The sequence below is a fragment of the Dermacentor silvarum genome, unplaced genomic scaffold (assembly GCF_013339745.2).
Source record: "Dermacentor silvarum isolate Dsil-2018 unplaced genomic scaffold, BIME_Dsil_1.4 Seq992, whole genome shotgun sequence".
NCBI classification, from domain to species: Eukaryota; Metazoa; Arthropoda; class Arachnida; order Ixodida; family Ixodidae; genus Dermacentor; species Dermacentor silvarum.
In genome coordinates this window covers 34,177-58,988 of record NW_023607069.1, presented here as the reverse complement: position 1 = coordinate 58,988, position 24,812 = coordinate 34,177, and the positions used below count along the sequence as shown (strand labels likewise).

The 24,812-nt window shown below is 49.2% G+C and overlaps 2 pseudogenes; both read left to right on the top strand.

Moving 5' to 3' along the window:
* Nucleotides 1–658: 658 nt before the first annotated feature.
* Nucleotides 659–1,512, top strand: LOC119435896 (uncharacterized; annotated as a pseudogene).
* A 4,189-nt stretch (nucleotides 1,513–5,701) lies between these two features.
* Nucleotides 5,702–17,625, top strand: LOC125939701 (uncharacterized; annotated as a pseudogene).
* The last annotated feature ends 7,187 nt before the right edge of the window (nucleotides 17,626–24,812 follow it).

Sequence of the window (24,812 nt, the reverse complement as noted above, 5' to 3'; positions counted from 1 at the left end):
TGTTTGCGGAATGAACGGCGAATGCTAAGTGGGCGCTTCAGCGCGTGTATGTTTGCGCACGGACCGCGCGACGCCCGTGAACATCACGACGCACGCGTGCCTAATTTAATTAGCTGAGCCGCCTCGTTCCCGCTCCCCACCGTCGACGTGTTCCTAATCGCTAAACAAGCGGGCCTGACGACGCCCAAGAACCAGCTATTTCCGGCAGGTTGCAGGGAACCACGTTGCATGCGCTCGGGCCGACGCAACCTGTAAAATAGTTGTGCCCATTCCACCAAGGTATTACCATTAAGCCGTGATTTAGTTTGTGTTACTTACATCATGCTCGTTCGCCGTATACTCACGATGCAACAAGTGAAGCTCTTAGCAAATTTACTTTCTAGTAGCTTCGTTATGTTTTATATAATAGAAGAATAGCCATAATATTGATTCAAAGAGAATACTCGAATTTCAGTTAACTCCATCCGAGTGCAGCGACGTATTTGGAAAAGGGATTCATTCGGCCAGTGGAACATTTCTCGTTTCCGATGTAGCAACTGTCAGTACAAGGGTCAGTTGTAGTCCGATAAGGTTGGTAATGACCGATAAAGCTTGATAAGTGTTTACGCTGGTCGGATCAAGTTTCATAAGATTGATAATGAGACCGCGCTGCGTGAAGATGAGCAAGTTGCACAATGCTTACGCATACTTAAACAACTTACGTTGCTTCATGTATCAGGTTGGTTATTTGAATTACGCAAAATGTTACCGCACGAGTAATGTGATGCTTGTAAGAGTGTCGTGCCCCATTGATGGATGTTGTGCCTGTTCACTTGCTCTGTTTGCAAATATGTGGTTGACTCTGCTTGGCTGTTAATCTTTAATGACTGTTCCTTGTTGGGGGAAGCTCTATTGCTACTCTCAGGAGATGTAGGGCTAAACCTTGGCCCTATGAACGTAACCGAAAGAGAGCAGATGGCGAACATTGAGAAGATTCTTCTAGATGTACAAACTGGTCAGGCAACTGTGCTTGCTAAACTTGCGGAAATAGTGACGAAGCAAACCGAGCTAAAACAGAAAATAGACAGCGTGATAGCAAAATCAAATGTAATCGAGGAGCGCATTAAAATAGTTGAAGAATCTGAACGGAAGATAGAGGCTAAGATTGACGACCTCGAAAATAGGAGCCGCCGGCTGAACTTAGTTTTTTATGGGGTGCCAGACAACGAGCGCAAAGAAACATGGGGAAAATCTGAGAACCTAGTTAAAGATATCTGCAGTGACGTGCTCAAGCTTGATAACATTCCGATCGAGCGAGCCCACCGGCTAGGTGCCTTCACGGAGGCGCGCATTAGGCCTATTGTAACAAGTTTCTCAGGGTGGAAAGCTAGGGAAAGTGTTATGCGTAATGCTTACAAGTTTAAGAACACTTCATTCAGTGTATCCGAAGACTTCAGCCATGCTGTTCGCGAAAAGAGACGGCTTCTTTGGAATTACGCAAAGGAAAAAAGAGATAGCAAAGATGTAAGGTAGAAGAAGAAGCAAAAGGGGAAGAGGAGAAAGAAGTTACAATAAACAAGGATGGCTGCCTTGTGATACTGATTATCTCAGTTTTATTACAAATTTGGCGCAGTCGACAGGATAGGAACCTGTGTTGTGCACCTCATCCGCGTCGTTTTACCGAGGACCATGTGCTTGGACGTCACCAAAATCTGCGCGGACGACGACAGGCGTGCGAGCGTGGCAAGCTTTTTCCACGGAAGATGGTTCGCTGTCACGGGTGAGCACTGATCCCTTCTTCAGAACGCTCACAAACACGACGTTTTGCTATTGGTGGTAGTACGTAACTGTGTACGACCAGCATGAGTGAACAAGACCGGAAATATGAGAGTGCGAAAGACATTTTTCATCCTATAATGGAATTCGAGCAGAGAAACCATGAACACAAGCAACAAATACTAGAGTTCCTGACGAAAAGCGTCCTCCAGCATTCTCGGAGGCCGTCGTTGGAAACGGTAAAACCGGATGTTTATGACGGTTCATCATCTGCAAACGCTCAAGCCTGGCTGAGCTTCTATGAGTACGCGTGCGGCCAAAATGGTTGGCGACAAGACCTTGACAAGGTTATGAATATGCGCTTGTACCTACGAGGCATAGCGAAAACCTGGCATGACTTGAGAATCACGGAAAGAGGGAACCGGCCGTGGGCTGAGTGGAGAGACAGTTTTTTGACGTCTTTCTCCGAGAGTAAGCTCCAGAGTTGGGATAGAGCTATAGCCTTCAAATATAGTTCCGGTCCTCTGGTAGAATATTTTTTTGAGAAGAGAAGGCTGCTACATGTTGCTGACTCCACGTTATTGGACTCGTCGCTCATACCTCTGATTATATTAGGACTTCCTAAGAACGTGCAACACGGTGTCCAACTACGAACTCCGCATACTGTGGATGACTTGCTTAAGACTATGAAAGATTTATGCACTCTGCAGCATCAAGAGTGCACTTATAACGGCTACAGTACTTCAGCTACTGAAGATCACAGATTTCGGTGTAAAACTGTGACCAAGTTGACATCGGGAGGTCACCCGTTCTCATTTCAAGAGACCATCTTCCTTACCGATCGTGCCAAGCTTGTGTACATTTCTGTGCAAGCAAATGGGAAGGACGTCGAGGCTTTAGTTGATAGTGGAACTTCGATAACAGTTGTAAACAAGAGCGAAATTCCGGACCTAAGCATCGTGGAAGATTGTCCTGTGACGGTGTATGGTTACGACGGCAGGAAACAGTTGTATAATGAGTGGGCGGAAGTGGTCATCACATGCAAAGGAAAAAGCACATTAACTAAGGCTCTCGTACTCGACGGAGTAAAATATCAGTTGCTCTTGTTTCGCCCAGTCATGCAACAGCTGCGACTAAACCTCTACTGGGATGAGGAAGTCACCACTCGAGATGACCGCCAAATGTCTTCGGTTTCACTTGCTGAACTTCAACGGAAGCCTATCACAGCAGCGGACGTTATGAAGTTGTATCCAGAGCTAATATGCGTCGGGGGCTATCCAAAGGCCACATCAAAGTTTTAAGTACCGTTTGAACTTCGCGGCAAGACGGTAGTGAAACGCAAGGCCTACAATATGTCACGAGAGAAGAAACATTGGTTGAAGGAAGAACTACAGAAGATGCTCGACGCCGGTGTCATCCACCCATCAACCTCTGCCTTCGCTTCTCCGATCACCATTGCTCCTAAAGGAGATGGCACATTTCGTCTCTGCACTGATTACAGACAGGTCAACAAGCAGACTTACTTATTACCGTTTCCAATGCCACTTATCGACAAAATTATCAACGAAACCGGGGGCTGCAAGATTTTTTCTCGCTTGGATCTGTGCAAAGGCTTCTGGCAAGTGCCACTGTCAGAGGAGACAAAAATATTTTCCGCCTTTGTGACACCATTCGACATATACGAATACAATAGACTACCTTTTGGCTGGAAAAACTCACCTGCATGGTTTCAAAAGATGATGAACTGTGTTCTTAAGCCATATCTCGGAATTTTTTGCAATGTTTACATTGATGACATCATCGTGTATTCGAGATCTAAGCACGAGCACACCGAACATCTGGCGAAGGTCTTACAAGCACTCAGCAATGCCGATCTGAAGATAAATGAAAAGAAGAGTGATTTCTTTCAGCCGAAGGTCGTTTTTCTCGGTAGAGTGTTCGACGGTGCTACCAAAAGTACCAAGCAAGAGTCTGTGCATCGAATTTCCACACTTACGAAGCCGCATGACCTTCATTCGCTGCGAGTTTTTCTTGGACTAGCAGGCCACTTCAGGGCTTTCATTAAGGATTTTGCAAAGATGACAAAGTGCCTGACCGAGCTGACAAAAAAGGATGTTCCTTTTATTTGGTCTGATGAGTGCGAAGAGGTATATCAGGAACTAGTGCGCCGCATCGCTTCTGACCCAGTACTAACTTTACCGGACTTCAACCTGCCGTTCGAGCTGAACACTGATGCATCACACTATGGTACAGGGGCAGTGCTGTATCAGAGGGATTGCAGTTCTCCCCTAAACCGACAGCTCCGAGTCGTTGGGTACTATTCCTACACGTTTAACGCTACTCAGCTGAACTACTCTACTACGGAGAAAGAGGCTCTTGCCGTCCTCATGGCCATGCGATACTTTAGATCATACATAGACGGGAGAAAATTCAAACTGTATACAGACCATCAGGCTCTGACCTATCTCCTCAGTCAGTCGGAGCCAAAAGGAAAGTTGGCGCGCTGGATAAACGAACTGCAGCAGTACGATTTTGAGGTTATCCACCGTGGAGGCGGCGGGTTGACGGATGCAGATGCGTTATCAAGACTGGCGGTCGAAGTTCCACATGAAGTGTTAAACGTGACGAAACTATGGGAAGGATGCGAAGGTGTACAGTTTGCCAATGGAAGATTCGTCGTGCCGGAGACTCTAGTTCCAAAAGTGCTCCACATGTGCCATGACACTCCCGACTCTGGTGGTCATGATGGTTTCTGGAGAACCTATAATAAGCTTCTGCAGAGGTTCACGTGAAACAATATGAAGAGATATGTAGATAACTATGTTCGATCATGCCACTTGTGCCAGGTAAACAAGGCAAAGTACCGCCCACGACCAGACGCACTCGTATTACCGCTGCACTCAGACACACCTTTCAAAGTAGTGCATGTGGACTTTGCCGAGTTGAAAAAGAAGAGCGAAGGTGTGCGCCAAACACAGTCATTTGTAGTGGCAATCGACCAATGCGCAAGAATGGTAGCTGCACGCCCTGGAAAAGAAGATACAAATAGTGTCATTGCCCTTCTTGACCGAGTGATGTTTTCGGTGTTGAAGGTCGTAGTCTCTGACAATGGACGTGCATTCATGAGAAACAAGTTTCAGCAGTGGGCAGACAGTCGCGGGGTTGTGCTCCGGCGCTGCTCTCCATATCACCCCCAAGCCAATGAATTGGCAGAGAGAGTTATCCGTGACATAAAACAGTTTATGTCAATGTACCCAAACTTCCGAGGAGGTTGGAAGTGCTGCCTAGAAGCAGCCGTTGCACACCATAACCGGACACGTACCACAAGCCTCGGATGTAGCCCACATTTCGCCGCCTATGGTGAAGTGCCGAAACTGTCCGCCGACCAGGAGCTTGGAATTTCGGACAAACTCCAGCTAACGGAACGACCAAAAACCATCGAGGAGCGCAGCAGGTATCGCGCAGCGATGAAACGCCAGTTCGACAAGAGGCATCATGGACATATACCGGATATCAAGCTAAACGACTTTGTGCTTATCAGAAAGGGACTACCAGGAACTGATGTAAAAATCCTTGGTCCATTCCAGGTCGTGAAAACGTGTGTGCAGCAAGGCCTACTCAAGACTGATGGGTATATGAACAGTGGACAATTAGAGATTGCAGCTGTGAGCAACATCATTCCTTATCACCCCAGGAGGGGTGAGACTTAAAAGAGGGGGAGTGTAAGGTAGAAGAAGAAGGCAAAAGGGGAAGAGGAGAAAGAAGTTACAATAAACAAGGATGGCTGCCTTGTCATACTGATTATCTCAGTTTTATTACAAAAGAATACCGAGTGTGCCTTAACTATGATAAGCTTATAATCAACGGAAAGACGTTCGTGTGGGACAGTGAAATGAACCAACCCACCCCGCTTCGTGCGCATTCGCGATCTCAAAGAGCTGACTGACGTGACGTCAGTCATCCCAGAACCGGAATAAACGAGACTTCAAACACGTGCGGGCGCATACCTGTGCTTCTTGTGAACTGTCGAAGTATTAATAATAAAGTTGACGAGTTTGCATCCCTTGTGGCGACTACTCAAGCGAAAATTATCATGGGTACAGAATCTTGGCTGGACAGTACGATACCTGATACTGGGATCTTCCCACATGGATTCACTATTTATAGGAAAGATAGAAATCGCCATGGCGGGGGAGTATTCATTCTTGTTGCGAACGAGTGGACTAGCGAGGAAATTTCTTTTCATAATTCAACCGAAGCAGTGTGGTGCCGCGTTCACTTACCGAAGGGAAAAACTGTCGTTTTTGGTTGTTTCTACCGTCCGCCGGACAGTAGTGACACTCCTATGACACTGCTCTCTGAGATGATGCAGTCTATTCCAGACTGTATTTTTGAGTGGGGATTTCAACCTACCAGATTTTGATTGGACAACCTGTGGTACACATAATAGGTCATCAGTCTATACTTTGTTTGGTGAATTCTTGAGAGTTTTTGGTTTTTTTTTTCAATATGTGAATGTTCCTACAAGACATGATGCCATTCTGGATTTAATCTTATGTAATGACCCCAATGTTGTTTCCACTGTGTCGGTGATCCCTGGTATAAGTGATCATAAGGCCGTTGTGACAGACTTAAACATAAAAAACGTTCAAATAGCACAGGCAATACCAAGAAAAATTTTCCTGTATGACCATTGTGATTATGATTCTGTTTCTGCAGAACTAGAGTTGTATTACCCAACATTCTTGCTTCTGGCAGAAAGCCGTTGTTCTTCGGCGCTGTGGTCTTCTTTCCGTGATAAGCTACTTAACGCAGTCGAAGCTCATGTACCAAATAGAATACTAAAAAAGAGAATGAAGCAAAAACCTTGGTTTAATGGTGACATTCGCCGATTAATTAGGAAAGCACGAAGTTCGCACAGAAAATTTCGCAAAAAGAGTACCGCGGCTAATGAGCAAGAGCTGAGGGACGCAAACCTGATACTGAAATCAGCAGTAAAATCAAGAAAGGATTTATTTTTTGCCCAGCTCAGTGATAGGCTAAAGAAAAACCCGAAAGAGTTTTGGAAGTATGTGAAACACAGTAGAAAGACGATATGAATATTCCTGCTCTGACTGTGCAGAGTAATACTCTATGCACCGATGAAGAAAAAGCTGAAGCTATCAATAAATATTTCCAGTCAGTTTTTACTCAAACTACTTCTGGTGATGTGATGGCGTTTCCAGTCACGCAGCCTTCCATGGAAGACGTAGAGATTAACATTAATGGTGTTCATTGCATGTTACAGCAGATAGATACATCGAAAGCAGTTGGGCCGGACGGCCTATCACCATTTATTCTTAAAAATTGTCACAGCATCATCGCACAGTACTTATGCGTTATATATGAAACTACACTTAATACTGGAGTTGTTCCCCATGACTGGAAAATTGCTAACGTAGTCCCGGTTTATAAATCAGGTGACAAAAAGCTCGTCAAAAATTACAGGCCCATCTCGCTAACAGCAATTTGTTGCAAGTTATTTGAACACATCATATACAGTGAAACAGTTAAATACTTGGAGTCAATCAAGTTCTTCACGCCGTCTTAGCATGGTTTCAGAAATGGGCGCTCATGTATAACCCAGCTAGTCGAATTTCAACATTACATTGCACAATCCTTAGACAGTAACGCTCAAGTAGATGCAGTGTTCCTTGATTTCCGTAATGCTTTCGACACCGTCCCACACAACCTGTTAGAATTTGCAATGCTTTCTGCAAACATAAACCCTAAAGTTATTATTTGGATAAACGGCTACTTAAACGGTCGTCAGCAAAGCGTAGTAATTAACGGCTCAAAATCATCTGCAGTAAACGTTACGTCTGGTGTACCACAAGGGAGCGTACTAGGACCTTTGCTGTTCCTGATTTACATTAATAGCATAGTTGATGGTGTTACCTCTCCCATTAAGTTATTCGCAGATGATTGTGTAGGGTTTAGGGAAATTAAATCGCGTAAGGATGCCGAAGTTTTGCAAAATTATTTGTGCAGAATATCAACGTTGTGTCAAAATTGGAAAATGAGTCTAAACGTCCGGAAATGTTGCTGCGTATCGTTCACCAACAGGATTCGTAAAGTAGATATACCGTACGAAATCAATAATACAATTATTAGCAATGAATCTCATTAGAAATATTTGGGCGTCTATTTTTCCTACAATTTTAAGTGGATTAAACACATAGATATGACCGTGACAAAGGCAGGTAGCATGCTATACTTTATACGCAGAAATTTTAGGAAGCCTCACAGACCGTGAAACAAACCCTCTATCTCATGTGTGTAAGATCTATCCTTGATTGTGCTTGTGTAATCTGGGACCCCCATCAGGAATACTTGATCGACAGACTGGAAAAAATTCAAAATCAAGCAGCCAGTTTTGTTAGCAACAACTATAATTTTTTTGCAAGTATTACAGAAATAAAACAAACCCTGGGATGGGAGCCACTAATGGTGAGGAGGCAGAAACTGCGGCTTAAATTTCTTCATAGCATTTATTACAATAGAAATGCCATTAACCCTCTTCATTATCTCTTCGCACCAACGTACGTCTCAAATCGACGAGATAATTCACAGAAAATATTAGAATACTCCTACAAAACCCACTCTTTTGGCAGTACCTTCTTTGTAAAAACGATACAGGAATGGAACCGACTCCCGGATGATATCGTTAATGAAACTGATAATGAAATCTTTTTTTTCTTCCCTGTAACAACGCCCACAATACCACTGCCAAAGGGAGTGGTTTGTTGTCCCGGAGCGTTTGGGTGTTTAATGTATGGTTGTGTCACTGTTTATAAATTGTGTAATTCACTGTTATTCGAGTGTTTTTTTTCCTTAAAATATCTTGTGTATCGTTGTATTTGTCGTAACTATCATATCGATTGCTAATTGCGTTATGTTACTACCCATATGTACCTCCCCTACGCAATGCCGTATGGCGATGTAGGTGAAGTGTAAATAAAATAAAAACTCCAGTGGAGCTTCTGCGGGATTTTTTTTTATTCAATCAGGGGCTGTCAGCTGGGCTAGTTGTTTTATGATCATTATGAAGAAACACTGTCGATGCCGGTATCAGTGAAACAGACAGGACAATGCGCTGAACTGCGCCAATGTGATGATCGCCCTGCCCTGTCTGTTTCACCCGTCCCGCCGTCTATGCTTTCAACACAATGAACATTTATTTCGTCTTGAAGTCCGGCTTTAATTAACATATTTCTGACCTCAGGGTGGAGGCTCGTGGATGCGTATATACGCATCGCTGAGAAACCGAAGCGCTGTTGAGTATCTGGAAGTGTAGACCCTGCTGTGCGAGCTCGCATTTCGGTTAAATGCTGTGCTAGCATTCTATTTATGACTATACCCCACAGGTTGTAACTGACAGCGTTAGATTTCTCACAGATATAACAGGGAATGCCTGAGCACAACGATTGCTGGCTCGTCAGGAAGGAGCAGGTAAGCCTTTGCCCCTGTGGCGGCGGTGAGCGAGGGCTCCAGACACTGAAAGAGAAGGACGTCCGTCACTTTACACGCCGGCCCTCGCCAGGCTTGAGACATCACAAGAATGACGAATTAGCTCATATGTAAAAACACCACATGTACTGGTTTTGAGGGATACAAGGTTTTAGCACGAAAACTTGAGCGAGAGACGACAACGGAACAACCACAAGTTGTATCATGAGTTACCAACTATAGCCCGATCTCTCACATTGCTCTGTCGTCTACCGAATTACGTAATGAAATATATAAAAAAAACGAGTAGGATCTAAATATTTTCACTGCAACAGATTATACGCTATCACGTCGATCATTTTTATACTGAAGCGAATAGAGTTCTACAAGCGTTCGGCTATTGGCCTATATTGACGGTATAACCGTCGACGGTTTCCACACAACCGTTTTTACACTGCCCGTGTACTGTCTTGATGTTTACCTTGCTGCAGCAATTTCTAGCAAACTGGCGAAAGAACAAAACTAGGGAGTGTTGTCGAATGAAGCCTTTCTACTTGTAATTTCACGCTTGTCGCCGCCATGTGTAAGCAGGCGCGCTATAACGTAAAATGATTCCGAAACTGTTTTGATTCCAAACTCCTGACGTCAAATTTACGTAACCACCGACGCAAGCATCGGGCGGTGACCCGCAGCGTTGTCTGAACAACCCAATCAAACACTCTCCTCGTTTACAGTCGGTCACATTTGTTCGCTTTCAAAACCAATAACATTGTCTACACTCAGTGGTTTTTCTTATCTAATTGGCTGACAAGAGGCGAGCAACACGCTCTAGTGGAGAGGGTTTCGATGGGGCCGAGCCAGCACAGTGAAAATAGATAACCGCATGAAGAGGGTGGTGCCGGCTTCTTCGATTGGTCCGCTTAGCTTGCGGTGGCTGGTCGAAAATCGCGGCTGCGTGCAACGGAAGGATAAGAATGCCGCTAAAACGGATCCACAGCAAGGAAGAGTTGGCAGAGCGATGTCGTATGCATGCCGAAAAGGCTCGATAACGTTTTACTGCCACGCAAGAAGGTTTATCATGCGCAAATAAATACATGCTTATCGGCAGGTCCGAGTAGCGAGGGCCTGAGTGCTCGGCGGGCAGCCATATTCTATTCCTTTCGGAACGGGGCAGTCTGTGGCTATTCAGAAAAATTCTCAGTTTTGTTCGGCATGTTAATGCATTTTTTTTCGCGTACACGTCAATTTGACGTGGTGAGTTTTCGTGGTTTTGTGAGGTCGCATGACAGACAGGCGAAGTGGGCGTAGCCAGAAAACATTGGACCAATAGCAGAGGGCTAATAGTGAAAAGGCGTCGAGTCAGGAATGATTATTTTTCTTTTGTGCGGTTTAATCATGCATAATCTGTGTGTTCACGTTATATCAGGTGGGGAGCTATCGCGGTTTTCGTGACGTCGCGTGACAGACAGGCGAAGTTGGGAGTGCTCCGAAAAGGTGTTGACCAATCGTGGAGGCTGATTTTCAAAAATTGGAATCAAAACAGTTTGAAATCATTTTACGTTATGGCGCCCAGGGGTGCTATGCAGGATGCCCCGAGTTTGGCGAAACTCGGGATCTTCACGAGCTCTGGCGACACCCCAATATGAAAGAACTAATGGTAACAAGACAAAGTTTGTCCATCGGCACACCTCCAGTTTCATTGGTTTGTCTAGATTCACTCTGGGTGGCCATCATCCCTTGGGCGTTGCCATATCGGCGGTCGACAAACTGGGGCTCACGTGATCATACGGTCGGTGCATGGTCGTGCATTCTTTCACTTGTTTGTCGTTCCACCGAGTGCATTAGAGGCACAAGCGAGTTATCAAATAAATGCATTTAGTACAATGATAGTAGTCACAATATCGTACGGTATAGGTGTTTTAAAGTTTACAAGTTGTACACTGAATGTGTATTAGACTAATGTGTAGTTTAATCGTTTCGCGTTATACCACGAGGGCACGTTCGCCCTCCTCTTTCTTCCTCTGGATTGGATTGGCGCGGCTCGCTACGTGCTTGCGCTAGCATTTCCGAGCACAGATTGCTGTGCGTTTGGTTTTCGCACTGGGCTTTGAACAGATCGCTCGTTGCTCTTTCTCTTTCCTCTGGATTGAATTGGTGCGGCTCGCTACGTGCTTGCGCTCCCATTTCTGAGCACAGATTGTTGTGCGCCTGATTAATTAAACTGGGCTTTCAACAGATCGCTCGTTGCTCGCGTTAAAGTAAGGCTGCGAGACGAAGGGAGCGTCCGCTAGCGCAGAAGTGGTTTGCCGCGCGCTTACCGTGTAAGCACTCAGGAATGTCGGAAAACACTCATGCAAGGATAAAAAAACTACGCTTTATTTTCTTTTACATTGTGACGCACCTTCATACTGGCTAGCGCCGAGCGATGGCTTCTAACAACCGCAGGAAAGAGTCTTTGCAGCGCTCGTGGCCGTTGAGTGCCACCATATTCATCCCAGGTGGGACTCCAGCATCAGTGCAGTTACTCTGTACCCACTGCTGTCGAGGTGGCGCTTCACTTTTTGACAATAACTTTCTATTTTTTTGCGTGTGAACGCCCGTGTTGGTTTCCACAAAGTGCACGCTGTGGTTAACTGTCTCCCAATGCAGATTGAGGTATAGCCCCGTTAGCATCCACTAAATTTGGGATACAGTTGTATGCGGCCAATTCGTCACTATGAATAATGGTCCCCGGTTGAACAATGGCTGCAATATTGGCGCCTAGCGTCGCCGCCTTTCGTCGGTCGAACTTGAAAAGTAGAAGCACCTCTCAGGTCGCGCAGACCATGCCAAAGACCCATGGGCCACTATCTTTAACACCACCGTTATTTTGGCGGCTCGACGGAACGTTGTCGCCCGTCATTAGGCGGCCTCGATTGCACTTTTGCTCGCCGCGAAGAAGGCACTCGTCAATTTGCGCTGTCTTCCCGGGGCCACCGAGTGGAGCTCGCGCCAGCAGCTCGTCCCTCGCGACCTTACGGGGGTAGCTCCTCCAGTCGGCGATGGCGTGCTCCTATAGAGGAAACAAGTCTAGGGTCTCTTTCAACATCCATATGTCTACGCTTTTGCTCACGAAGTACGTGAGCCAAATCATTTGCCGCCTGGAGAGGTGGTCGTTCGGACGGCCGAGGCGGTCCGTGTTGGCGCAGTCACTTCCTTCGCCTCTCTGCCCGTGCAGTGCAGCGGTACCGTGTACCTGCGAAAACTGATTTCGGCACCTGTTGCACCGGAAGGCAGCCCGGCGTCCATTCTGAATCTGCCAATATAATGTGACTACTTCACCTGCACAGGTTGGTTGGTCCGGGTTGAACCCCAGGTGCTTGCAGGTGCTCCAGTGCTCCGATGACGACGCCGGACCTGACCTGACCTGGCCTGGGGCGCGGTGGACGAGCTTGCTTGAAACAGGAGAAAGCCGAAGCGATCGCACGAGCTATTCCTCCACAGCCTAGTCACACCAATCTGCGCTGGGAAAGCATCATTTGCCCGCCACCCTATTTCCGCAGACGACGGCCTTCGCCTAACTCGTCACACAGCCAGCGCACTCACGTTTTGGAAAGGCAAAAATGACGGTGAAACTCTACGTCGGACATGTAGGTGAACGGGTCCAGACAGTCATATTGACGCTTGCTGCCGCTGGATGCGATTACACAGGCTGCTGCTGCCGCCACCATGTTCCCGAGTTCAACTCGAGGGGGTGTGATGTGTGGTGCGCGACGGTTATATTGCCACATGCTATATCGTCGCCGCGGGTATGTGCCCGGCCATGGAAACGACGCTGAAGTAGCGCGCGGGTAGAAAAACAGAGACGACAACGACGTTGCGTTTTGCTGCTCATATAAAGTGCTTGTATAGGTGCTGTACGCCTGCTTCCACGTCTCCTGCGAGGTCGTGACACTGGTGGAGGTGCTGGGTAGGATTGCCTCATGCTTAGCACCCCTTCGCGGAGCCATCCATCGAACGCGGAATCGCCTTCGCTCGTCGAAACTCCGGTTCACCGGTACAGCCGCCGCCTGCTAGGCCTGACGCCCGAGTTCAACCCCTTGCAGGATCCTACCGGACCGCGTCAAAGTACTACCGCCATGGCCACTGCAACTCCATCGCAGGTGACGCTACAGCATCCTATGGTCCCAGAAAGTTTCCATGGTGACGCCATTGAAGATGTCCAAGATTGGCTGGACCAGTTCGAGCGTGTCGCCAGTCATAATGAATGGAGCTCCCGGCAAAAGCTGTCTTATGTCTATTTTGCTCTTCGAGACAGTGCGCGGACATGGTTTGTGAACCGGGAGAGGAGCCTGACCACATGGGATGCCTTCCGCACCCAGCTGCTAGACACATTCACTAGCAGCGACAGAAAAGACAATGCGCAGCGCCTTCTCGAATCTCGTGTTCAGAAGCCGAATGAGAGCGTTGCCATGTTTGCAGAAGATATGGCCCGCCTTTTCCACAGAGCAGATCCTGAGATGGCCGAAGAAAAGAAGTTGCGCCATCTCTCATCAACTTCGATTTGCCAGTAGCCGCTTTTCAAGTCCATCGACGAAAAGTAACGTGCGTTTCGTAGCCGGTCCAGTGAATCATCGATACGCGGTAGCGGTTAAACGTCTTTCTTTGTGATCTGGTTGAGTTTTCGATAGTCGACGCAGAAGCGCAGACTACCGTCCTTCTTTTTCACCAATACGACAGGCGATGCCCACGGACTCTTAGGTGGCTGAATAACTCCGTCCTCAAGCATCGTCTTCACTTGTTTTTGGATTGCCTCCCGCTCTTTTGGTGCTACACGATAAGGATTCTGCCGGATGGGTCTTGCGTCGTCTTCGGTGATAATACGGTGCTTGGTGAGCGGCGTCTGGCTAACTCTTGACGTTGATGCGAAGCAGCTGTTAAACTCATTGATGAGCTCAAGAAGGCTGTTGCGTTCGATGGGCGATAAAGTTCGACTGACATCAACCACAGGTGCAGGCATAGGTGCGGTGGACGCCGCGTGCTGCACTGAGAGGCAGTCTTGTATTGGGGCAATTTCGTCGAAGTAAGCAACAGCAGTGCCTTTAACAATCTGTCTACGTTCCCTGCTAAAATTCGTCAGCAGGAGTTCAGCATGTCCGTCGAGTACATTAATTACGGCCCTGGCGACGGAAACGCCCTGACTCAGTACTAGTGCGTTGATGTGTTCAGCGACGCCAGGCCCGGTGTGCAAGTTATCGCAGATGACAGGCACGAGGGAACAACTTCGCGGCGGAAGCGTGACGTCGTCGTCGGCGATACGTAAACGCGGTCGCTGGTCATCGCATCTCTACGGAACGAAGTCCTACACGCCTGTCACAACGAGCCGACCGCTGGTCATTTGGGCTACTCCCGCACATTATCCAGACTTAGGCTAAAGTATTACTGGCCAAGACTTGCGCCGGTCGTGAAACGTTATGTCCAGACATGCCTTGATTGCCAGCGCCGCAAAACCCCACCCGTCAAACCTGCTGGACTGCTGCATTCTGTTCAGATACCACAAGCGCCGTTCGCACAAGTTGGCATGGACCTTTTAGGTACATTTCCAGTGTCTTCTGCCGGCAATAGATGGATAGTCGTCGTCACTGATTATCTTACCCGATACGCCGAAACAGGTGCTCTCCAGCGGGGAACAGCAGCCGAAGCAGCACGATTTTTCATCGAAGCCGTCGTCCTAAGGCATGGCGCCCCCGCAGTGGTCATTACCGACAGAGGTTCTGCTTTCACGGCCGCGCTTCTGGATACCGTGTTGCGATTAAGTGGTACAACTCACCGCAAGACAACCGCTTATCACCCCCAAACCAATGGGCTGACAGAACGCTTGAATAAGACTCTGGCAGACATGATGAGTATGTACATCGACGTCGACCACAAGAACTGGGACGAGATTTTACCATATGTTACATTTGCGTACAACACGGCTCGCCAGGAGACAACACGCGTGACACCTTTCAGCCTCGTCTATGGCCGGGAAGTAACAACACTGTTGGACGCGATGCTGCCACACGAGTGTGGTGATCACGCGACTGGTGCCGAGGAGTTTACGCAACGCGCCGAGGAAGCAAGGCAGCTTGCACGCTTGCGCATCCAAGCGCAACAGAACTACGATGCCAGACACTACAATCTTCGACACAGACCCGTCACGTACAACGTCGGCGACCAGGTGTGGGTTTGGACTCCTATTCGTCGGCGGGGGCTATCTGAGAAGCTCCTGCGAAGATACTTCGGGCCGTACACAGTTCTACGCCACATCAGTGACGTGAATTATGAAGTTGTGCCCGACAGTCCTTACTGCTCCAAACGCCGGCAGCATCTGCCCGAGGTTGTGCACGTGCTTCGTATGAAGCCATATTTTGCATCATGACCTCACTTTTGCACCATCACTGCACTTTCTTGGGCGCTTGGCGCATCGGGACGATGCTTCTTTCAAGGGAGGGGCAAATGCCACATGCTATATCGTCGCTGCGGGTATGTGCCCGGCCATGGAAACGCCGCTGAAGTAGCGCGCGGGTAGAAAAACAGAGACGACAACGACGTTGCGTTTTGCTGCTCATATAAAGTGCTTGTATAGGTGCTGTACGCCTGCTTCCACGTCTCCTGCGAGGTCGTGACAATATTTGTGGTGTGCAACAAGGTGCGGTACATTCAAACAAGAAGCAGACGACAAGGAGAGCGCGCGCCGCTCTACCGCGCCGCGCCGAAAACGACGACGCCGAAGACCGTCCGGCGCGTGAACACGCGGCGCAAGCAAACAAATCAAAAGAAAAACCCAATCCAATCACAAAAGAACACGGAGCCTCGAGCACCCAATGAGAAATGGATGAATCGACCAGAGCAGCAGAAAAAGGAGCCGCGCTGGCAGTAGGGGGAGGAGCTCCAGAAGCGACACCAGGACAAGGTCGGCCACCGGATCGGGAGCTGAAGACGGACCCGAGCCACCAGGACTTCACCCGGCCGGGGCCTCCTGCCAACCCGTTCCTGGGAGTCGCCACTCTTCCTGATCGTAAACAGCTGCCCGAGGCCGGCAAGCGACTGTGCCCGTGGGCAGGACGAGAGCTGTCGGGCTACGGGCCCGAGCTCCACGACCAGCTGCCCGGCCAGGACGCCGCCGCCGTCAACCCCTGCTGCCAAGCCGCCTGCCTTCCCGGGCATCGCCACCCTGCCCGATTGTCAACTGCTGCTGCCCGAGGCCGGTGAGCGTCTGCGCCCGTGGGCAGAACGAGAGCTGTCGGGCTACGGGCCCGAGCTCTACGACCAGCTGCCCGGCCAGGACGCCGCCGCCGTCAACCCGTGCTGCCGAGCCGCCTGTCTTCTCCCACCGAGCCAGAGCTGCCACGCTCTGGTAGCATGTACGACGTTCCGACAGCGACCTTTTGGTGAGACAAACAACGCTTCTATCGTCGTCTCCGCTTCGCCGCATCGATACTCTAGTGCATACTCACACCCGCAGCCTGCCCGAACTTGCCCGACATCAGTAAGCGTTCTAGCCACATGTGTGTTGTATTATGAGTTCTTTTTGAGTGTTTAATTTATGGGGTTTTTTTCTCGTTCTAGTTACATTAAACGTTTTGTGTGTGCGTTCCACAAACGGCTTTGTCCTCGATTGGGTTCTGGGATGCTTCGCCTCAGAGAACCGTCAGAAAATATAACACGAAAGAACCTGCTCATCACAAATTGGCGTCCGCGACAGGACGAAGCCGTTTGTTTTCTTTTTTGTTGTTAGTTTAAGAGCGTAGCAACATGGCTAGCACGCGAGAGCTGTTAGCTTTAGCGGAACGCATGGGGCTAGAGGGAGCAGAGCTAACAGCGTGGTTAGACAAGCACGAGGCGCGAGCGCGAGAAGAACGCGCTGCGGAGCGAGAAGAACGGGCTGCGGAACGAGAAGCGAGAAAAGATCAGCTTGAGCGCGATGCACGTATTTTGCAGTTGCGTCTCAAGATCGCGGAGGCGGAACGGGCACGCTCCCTGAGAGAGATTAGCGAGCTGGAATCCTATACAAGCTTTATTGAGCAAGCGTTTGACGCGGGATCCAGGCTCAGCAGTTCAACATCTCTGTCTAGGGAGTGCCCCGAACGCCGTCACGGGTTTTTGTGCACTGAACAAGAGGGCAGCAGAGAAATGAGCAGAAAACGGACCAGCCTAGGTCCTGGCGTGAACCTCAGGGACGCTGAGGATAGATCTGTGGGCAAGGAGCAGGCAACTACCGGTGAAATCGAGGCACCCATGCGCACCTGTGCTATGAAAAGCACATTGGATAAAAAGGCACACAGGCCTAAAGAAAGCCCGATGGACTGGGCAGCGGTGCGCATTGACAGTGACCTTGAAGAGGACACCACCGACAAGGAGGTACGCTTGCGAACCAGTGCAGTTGAAAGCACATCGCCTAAAGAGGCGCAGATGCCTCTAGAAAGCCCGACTGATTGGGCAATAGTTCGCAATGCCAATGGCCTCGAAGAGTGCGAGGCGAGCGATGAAATGCTCCCCCACTCTTCCGGTGTACCACTTGCGGTGGTGATAAGTGGCCTCAATAGGTTTGAGGACCACTCGAATACCTCACCTCATGTGAGGATAAGCTCGCCTTCCTGCATCTCTGAAGACCTGATAGGTCATTGTGCTATAGATATGGTTACAGAGATACACAGCAAGGAGACAGGTACCGAGGTTCTCGGAGGAAGGAACAGAGTAGACTCAAAAGAAGAGTCATGTGACTTACAACTCACGCCACAGTGCAGGTTAGCAGTTAGTGACGACGTATGTACGCAAGGTCAACATGATGGCCTGCTTGCAGACGATGTCGGTAAACGAAAGTTGGCCTCTGCTAAAGAGCACACGTCGGAGGTATCTACAACAGGGGACCAGGTCGAGGCTAGCAAAGCAGTAAAGCACCGGTTCCAGATCAATCAGGGGCCTACGTGCATGTATTCTCAACGTCACAGTAAAGGGGCGCCCATGCTATCATCGCAAACGCGTAAAAGACGCGCCGTTCCAGGGCGGTTGTCCCAAACGCAAAAGAGGCGTGCGGTTCGTCTCGTCTGGGACGCAATAACTTAAACTGATGATTAGCCGGTTGCCATCTGAGGATTTTGACCTTGAAGAATAGAGGACTTGGTCTGCAACCTTAAATTACTTTATGTGAAGTTGTTTTTGTGAGTGTGCTTTATACGCCCCATAAACATTGTTTTGAACCTGTAAGGGCTTTCGCTTGTTGTGTGCATTCGTGAGTGTTGTGCTTGAATGCCTCGTGAGCTTCAAGACTTGAATTTGTGTGATGGACCCACAGTGAATGTGCCATACAGAGCATAAGTGTGAAAGGTGTCGCGCACTGACCGGCAGTTTTTCCTGTGGAAAAACTTGTCCCAAAAGGGGATTATGTGATGTGTGGTGCGCGACGGTTATATTTGTGGTGTGCAACCAGGTGCGGTACATTCAAACAAGAAGCAGACGACAAGGAGAGCGCGCGCCGCTCTACCGCGCCGCGCCGAAAACGACAACGCCGAAGACCGTCCGGCGCGTGAACACGCGGCGCAAGAAAACAAATCAAAAGAAAAACCCAATCCAATCACAAAAGAACACGGAGCCTCGAGCACCCAATGAGAAGTCGACGAATCGACCAGAGCAGCAGAAAAAGGAGCCGCGCTGGCAGTAGGGGGAGGAGTTCCAGAAGCGACACCAGGACAAGGTCGGCCACCGGATCGGGAGCTGAAGACGGCCGTCGGGTTCCGGACCCGAGCCACCAGGACTTCACCCGGCCGGGGCCTCCTGCCAACCCGTTCCTGGGAGTCGCCACTCTTCCTGATCGTAAACAGCTGCCCGAGGCCGGCAAGCGACTGTGCCCGTGGGCAGGACGAGAGCTGTCGGGCTACGGGCCCGAGCTCCACGACCAGCTGCCCGGCCAGGACGCCGCCGCCATCAACCCCTGCTGCCAAGCCGCCTGCCTTCCCGGGCATCGCCACCCTGCCCGATTGTCAACTGCTGCTGCCCGAGGCCGGTGAGCGTCTGCGCCCGTGGGCAGAACGAGAGCTGTCGGGCTACGGGCCCGAGCTCTACGACCAGCTGCCCGGCCAGGACGCCGCCGCCGTCAACCCGTGCTGCCGAGCCGCCTGTCTTCTCCCACCGAGCCAGAGCTGCCACGCTCTGGTAGCCTGTACGACGTTCCGACAGCGACCTTTTGGTGAGACAAACAACGCTTCTATCGTCGTCTCCGCTTCGCCGCATCGAGACTCTAGTGCATACTCACACCCGCAGTCTGCCCGAACTTGCCCGACATCAGTAAGCGTTCTAGCCACATGTGTGTTGTATTATGAGTTCTTTTTGAGTGTTTATTTTATGGGGTTTTTTTTCTCGTTCTAGTTACATTAAACGTTTTGTGTGTGCGTTCCACAAACGGCTTTGTCCTCGATTGGGTTCTGGGAGGCTTCGCCTCAGAGAACCGCCAGAAAATATAACACGAAAGAACCTGCTCATCACAGGGGGGTTTCGCGATGTACTAGTTTGGCCCGAGTTCGCGTGTCAATCAAAACCATACGTCACGCCCCGCGCGAGGCATTTAACTCTTGTGCGTGCGCCCGCCACGGTTGGGCCACGCCCAACTTATTTTCCGGCAACAGCGACGTGGTGCGGAACTGAGAGGCATCAACAATCTTGACCGCCGACATAAAATACGCAAAGCACACTGTCATCGGTGATGTACTGAGAACCACTATCAAAAACAAAGCGGCGACTTTCGCTGGCTTATGCATATATCTTCTTAGGCTGTGATGGCCCAACAACATGGTTCATTGTCTGCATTGTAGTGACGTAGCGCACAGCAAATAATTATCGGCAAGTCACTGTAGCTGCTTGCAAGGCGTCGATGAGCCGTGGTGGATGACGATGCTGAGCAGTGCATAGTTTTCCAACGTGAAGGTATCGCAGCTGTTGTCTGAGATGGCTGCTCTGTCATCGGTGATGTATCGGATCCGCAGTGTCGTAAACACGGTCGGCGCCGAGAAACGCTCACTTTTTTAAACCCAGTGCGATGGCATTTCTTCATCACAAGCACGGCATACTAAATAGTTGCAACCCCTTCCTGCGTTCGAAGTTTAATTTCCTAACTGCACACAGGAGCCATCACCCGCCAAAATGCGATTGCTGCGCTGTCGTTACTGTATCCATCTGCGATCGCTGTTAGCTCAGCAGCTGAAGCAATCGGCAAGCACATTGGAGAGAACAACACACTCAAACTCTGCATATACATGCGAATGGAGGCACCTTCACTGGGCAAGCGATGACAAGCGATGAATTGTGTCACTGGGCAGGGCGCTCTTCTTTGCAATGCATCGCGGAGGCTTCCCGCACGCAGATAAACGGGCGCATTTTCACTGTGCTGCGTCACTACGGACCCTAGAATACCGCACAGGCATTTTGCAGTGACAGCCGTCGCTCCCGTCGTTTCAGTTGGTAAAGCGGCTGCCTTAATAGCCGCCTCAGTGAAGCACCTGCGGTGAACAACCATGCCGTAGCGCTGCGTTGCCATTCCCCTTATAGTCAGGGAATGGAAAGGTCATTGTCATGACTGACTTTATCAAGTATTAGAGTGCCTCGATGCGCGCGGGCATCAAGGCACCCTATAAGGGATAGCACTGCAGCGCCCCTGGCGACTGGTCACCGTATGAAATCCCTCGTGCGTGCGACCCTCTACAATGTATCCTCTTGTAAGCTTTCGCCTCACTGTCGCCACTCGCGGAAAAAAAAAGTGCAAAATTTAATAATTCGCTCGATCTGTGTTTGTCATCAAACATTTATAGCATACCAAACGAAAAACAGATACATCAAGAAATAAAGTGTTTCTTATTTTATTTGTTGTATTTTAACGTAATTGATTGAGCGAAAGTGTAGGCGCAACAATGCACCGCATGTGCCCTGTTCGCATTCGACGGAGGATAGAAAGATAATGCTCGAAAGAGGAGGCACGCCCTTTACGCGCCCTAGAAAGGCGTGGCAAGTGGCTCACGGCAAGTGTGCAGATAGACAGCGGTACAGTCATGGTATTGCTAAATGGTGATAATACGTTCATAACAATACGCGGCGCTGGCGCGTTTTGCTGCGCAGTCTTGTGTGCTTGAAGCACGGAATCACTGTGCCGCGCAGGGTGCGCTCATGTTGTCATACGCGGCTTTATCTCGACATTTCTTTTTGCCTGCTGTTCTTGCACGTTCCTTGCTATCTCCGTTCACCGACTGCCATAGAGCAAACTCGGGTGAAACGCGTGCGAACGAGAAACTCGGCGCATCCTGCATAGCACCCCAGGGCTTTGTTATTGCTGACTTTTAGTTTGAGCTTGGTGGCGGATCATATTCAAGCAAATCGACAGTGACAACCCGAAGAATATTAAAAACACATACGACCGGAGGAGCGCCAACTTCCGACTTGTTTTCTTCAGAACGAGAATTTTCTTTTCATGAACAGCCACGTGCTATTGTCATGGGGAACATGCTGCAAAAAACATTAACCAAAACAAAATGCGAATGCCTCAGCGATCAACTTCCCATACTAAACAAAAGACATGCAAAGAGACTTGCCCAGAAAAAGCAGTTCCTTATCGAGAAGCGATAAAGACAGCATGACCGTATGTTTTAGTTACGGAGTTCAGGTGTTTAAATGCTTCGTTTGAATAAACTCCTTAATGTTTGTTAGGGAGTATTGTGGTCAATAAATACTGCATTTCCCAAAAGCGTGTTTGACGTACGGCAAAGGGATGCTGAGGGAGAACAGCCCCGCAAGAACTGTTTGTTAGCCCCTCCGCGGGTTCGCGGTGATTTGAAAAGTGCGATTGCAGGCTGTCAAAAGAAGTGCTGGAAAATGTTGCGCGGTATTATACCAGTAAACTTGAAAAATAAGAAAGTAGTAGTTTCACCCGAAAGGTGAAGCCTCGATTGCGACAGCAAATTAGTAGAGAGCTATACAAAGCAAGGATAGTATACATAGTTTAATTGGCCGTATAAAGTTGTAAACACTCGCTTACTAACTTAATATACAAGCACGGTGTCCGCGCGCACAGGTAAACATGAACACTTCTCGCTCGATGACCGCGGAGACTCTCTGTGAAAACATGGGATTGAGAAAGCGCGCCAGCACCAGCGGGCAAATTAACCTTCGCGCTGTCTATCGTCTCGCCTCAACGCGAACTAAGCGTCCAAATCACAGCGCATGCGAAGCTACTGGCACTCGGCGCATGCACTTTGTCCCCATCGCAGATCGCTTCGAAGATGAGACCCGCCCGGGCGCGCACTTCGCCCGCATCGCAGATCGCTTTCAAGATACGGCGCCCGCGCGGCCACGCTTTAAGCAGCAGTCGATGGAGCGGAATGCGCCCCCTCTCCCTCTCCGCCGCCTCGCCCCCGTGTCTCGCGCGCCAGGGACCGCGTGCTGCCGACCTGCCTTCCGCCCTCGCGTGCGCTTTATTGAGCCCCGGTTACCGGCTCACCCTCGCACGCTTTCACTCGCACACACAGCTTAGGGCGCGCGGCGACGGTTTTATCGCTGTTGGACTTTAAAAGTAACCTCACGGTGACGGCAGACATTCGCTTGGAGTGCCCATACGATAGCTATCGCAATAAAAAAGGCAGCAAACTTTAGCGGTTCAATCGGCTTCGAACACATCTACTGAGACAGCGTCATTCACCTATACTGTAAAGACGGCTATGTTTTGTTCGCCGTCTTTTTTCTGAAATAACTGCGCTCACCAACTACGAGGAAGACGGTGTAAGATTATTAACGCGATAGCGTTAAGGGCCTTGTGTCGCAGAAAATCCGGTGTTGGCGTAGGCGTCGTTGTCCGTTAAAGAAAAATCATCCCGAACCATGCAGGCCCTCCGTGTAGCTCATAGGAGTTACTGAACTAATTGAATTTCTCGAAATAAAATGTGTCAGAAAATTTGTAAGTACGACTTACACACAACCTACAGACATCATAGCGTCGGATTGTAATTTGAATAACAAGAAAGTATAATTCTGTTACACGGGAACTGAAACACAATCTACTTTTCCAGCTGCCATTTGAGGTCTGTCTTCGTGGAAGTGGCGCGCCCTGCTCGGTTCCTTGCAACACCATACAGATGACACTCGCATCCGCGGCCGCGGTGGATCCCACCGTGCGGGGGAAATAAATAAAATAGAACCAGAAAGCTCGCCTTAGTGCATGGCGTTCGCTGCCAGCGTTTGCAGTTAAATATTACGGTCACATAAGCTGCACTTGCCGGGAAGCGCGGGGAGCAGTCAGGGATATTTGAACGCTGCCGTGCTCCACTCTTGAAGGCGAACTTTAAAGAGGCTTGAACCACCCTCCGGCTTGGTGAAATAACATAGTGTGCGGGTAGCATACGCTGTTGTGCACATCTCAGCAAAGTTCTGCTGTCGTACGCGGTCCGTGGAACTCGCAAGAGCAACGCGAAGTGACATTTCTTTCAAACGCTCTCGTTTCAAAAGACCCCCATAATCCTCTCTCTTTTCTATGTGCTTTATTTCGTAATAAAGCACACTCCCATACACGGCTGCTATTGGTCGCTGTGGTCCGCTACACCGCGGCCTCAGCGCCCTGCGGCTTGCTGAGAACAACAGCGTTTGGCTGACGTTTAGCGCTTCGTAGACTCCAAAATCGGAAGTATAAAAGTAAATTTGAACTGCGCGCCACCGTGACGTTTCCGAGGCGGAGCGTTGTGGCCCCGCCCACGGAGTAATATAAGACAGGAGCGCCGACTCCGCTCGTCTGGAAGGGACACATTCTGCAACGCCGGCTCCTGCTTCACAGCGTGTTCGCCAGACGGCGCTACGACTTAAGAAAAACTCTGCAGCGGAGAGGAGCAAAGGCGCGGGGACTCTCTCGCGGCGCCTGCTTGCCTATCCGTTTTGTCGTCTGCTCCGCGCACGCCCTGAGGACTGTAGCGCGCATAGCTCTTGCGGTTCACGGAATGACGTTAGCAGGAGAAACAAGTCATGTATAATTTTATTTAATTTATTTTATACAGGCCAAATACAGGGCATTTGTCAGGTGGGCCACATGGCACAGGAACAGAAAATAAACAAATGACTGAACCTAAGACGGAAAGAAAAACTAGGAAAATGGGAAGGACATATAACGGCCGTTCGTGCGGTCTCAAGCAATGACGGATAACAGCAGAAATAAGTTTTTAATACAAAGGTGACGTTCATCACTCTTTTCATCTTAGTATCCATCAAGTGCAAAGATGCTTCGCTTGCTTTTTTTTTTCTCGCGATGCTTTCTGTGTTGCCCGGTTTTCTTGCGAGCAAAATTGCCGCATTCTCATTAAAACATAATAATGCAGAATTCCTGCAAGTGTTTCTTGTTTATGAACTTCACAAGGGAAGCTGAGATTATGTGTCTCCAGCACATGGTCAATTGTTGCTTCGTAGACATGCGTCGACTTTGCATGGGTAGAAAAGTAGTCCTCGGCCTCTTGCAATAATCTATAAAAATGCACGTTTGGATAGGTTAATCGGCCGCGTGTTTTGGTGGTAATGAGATTCGAAAGGTT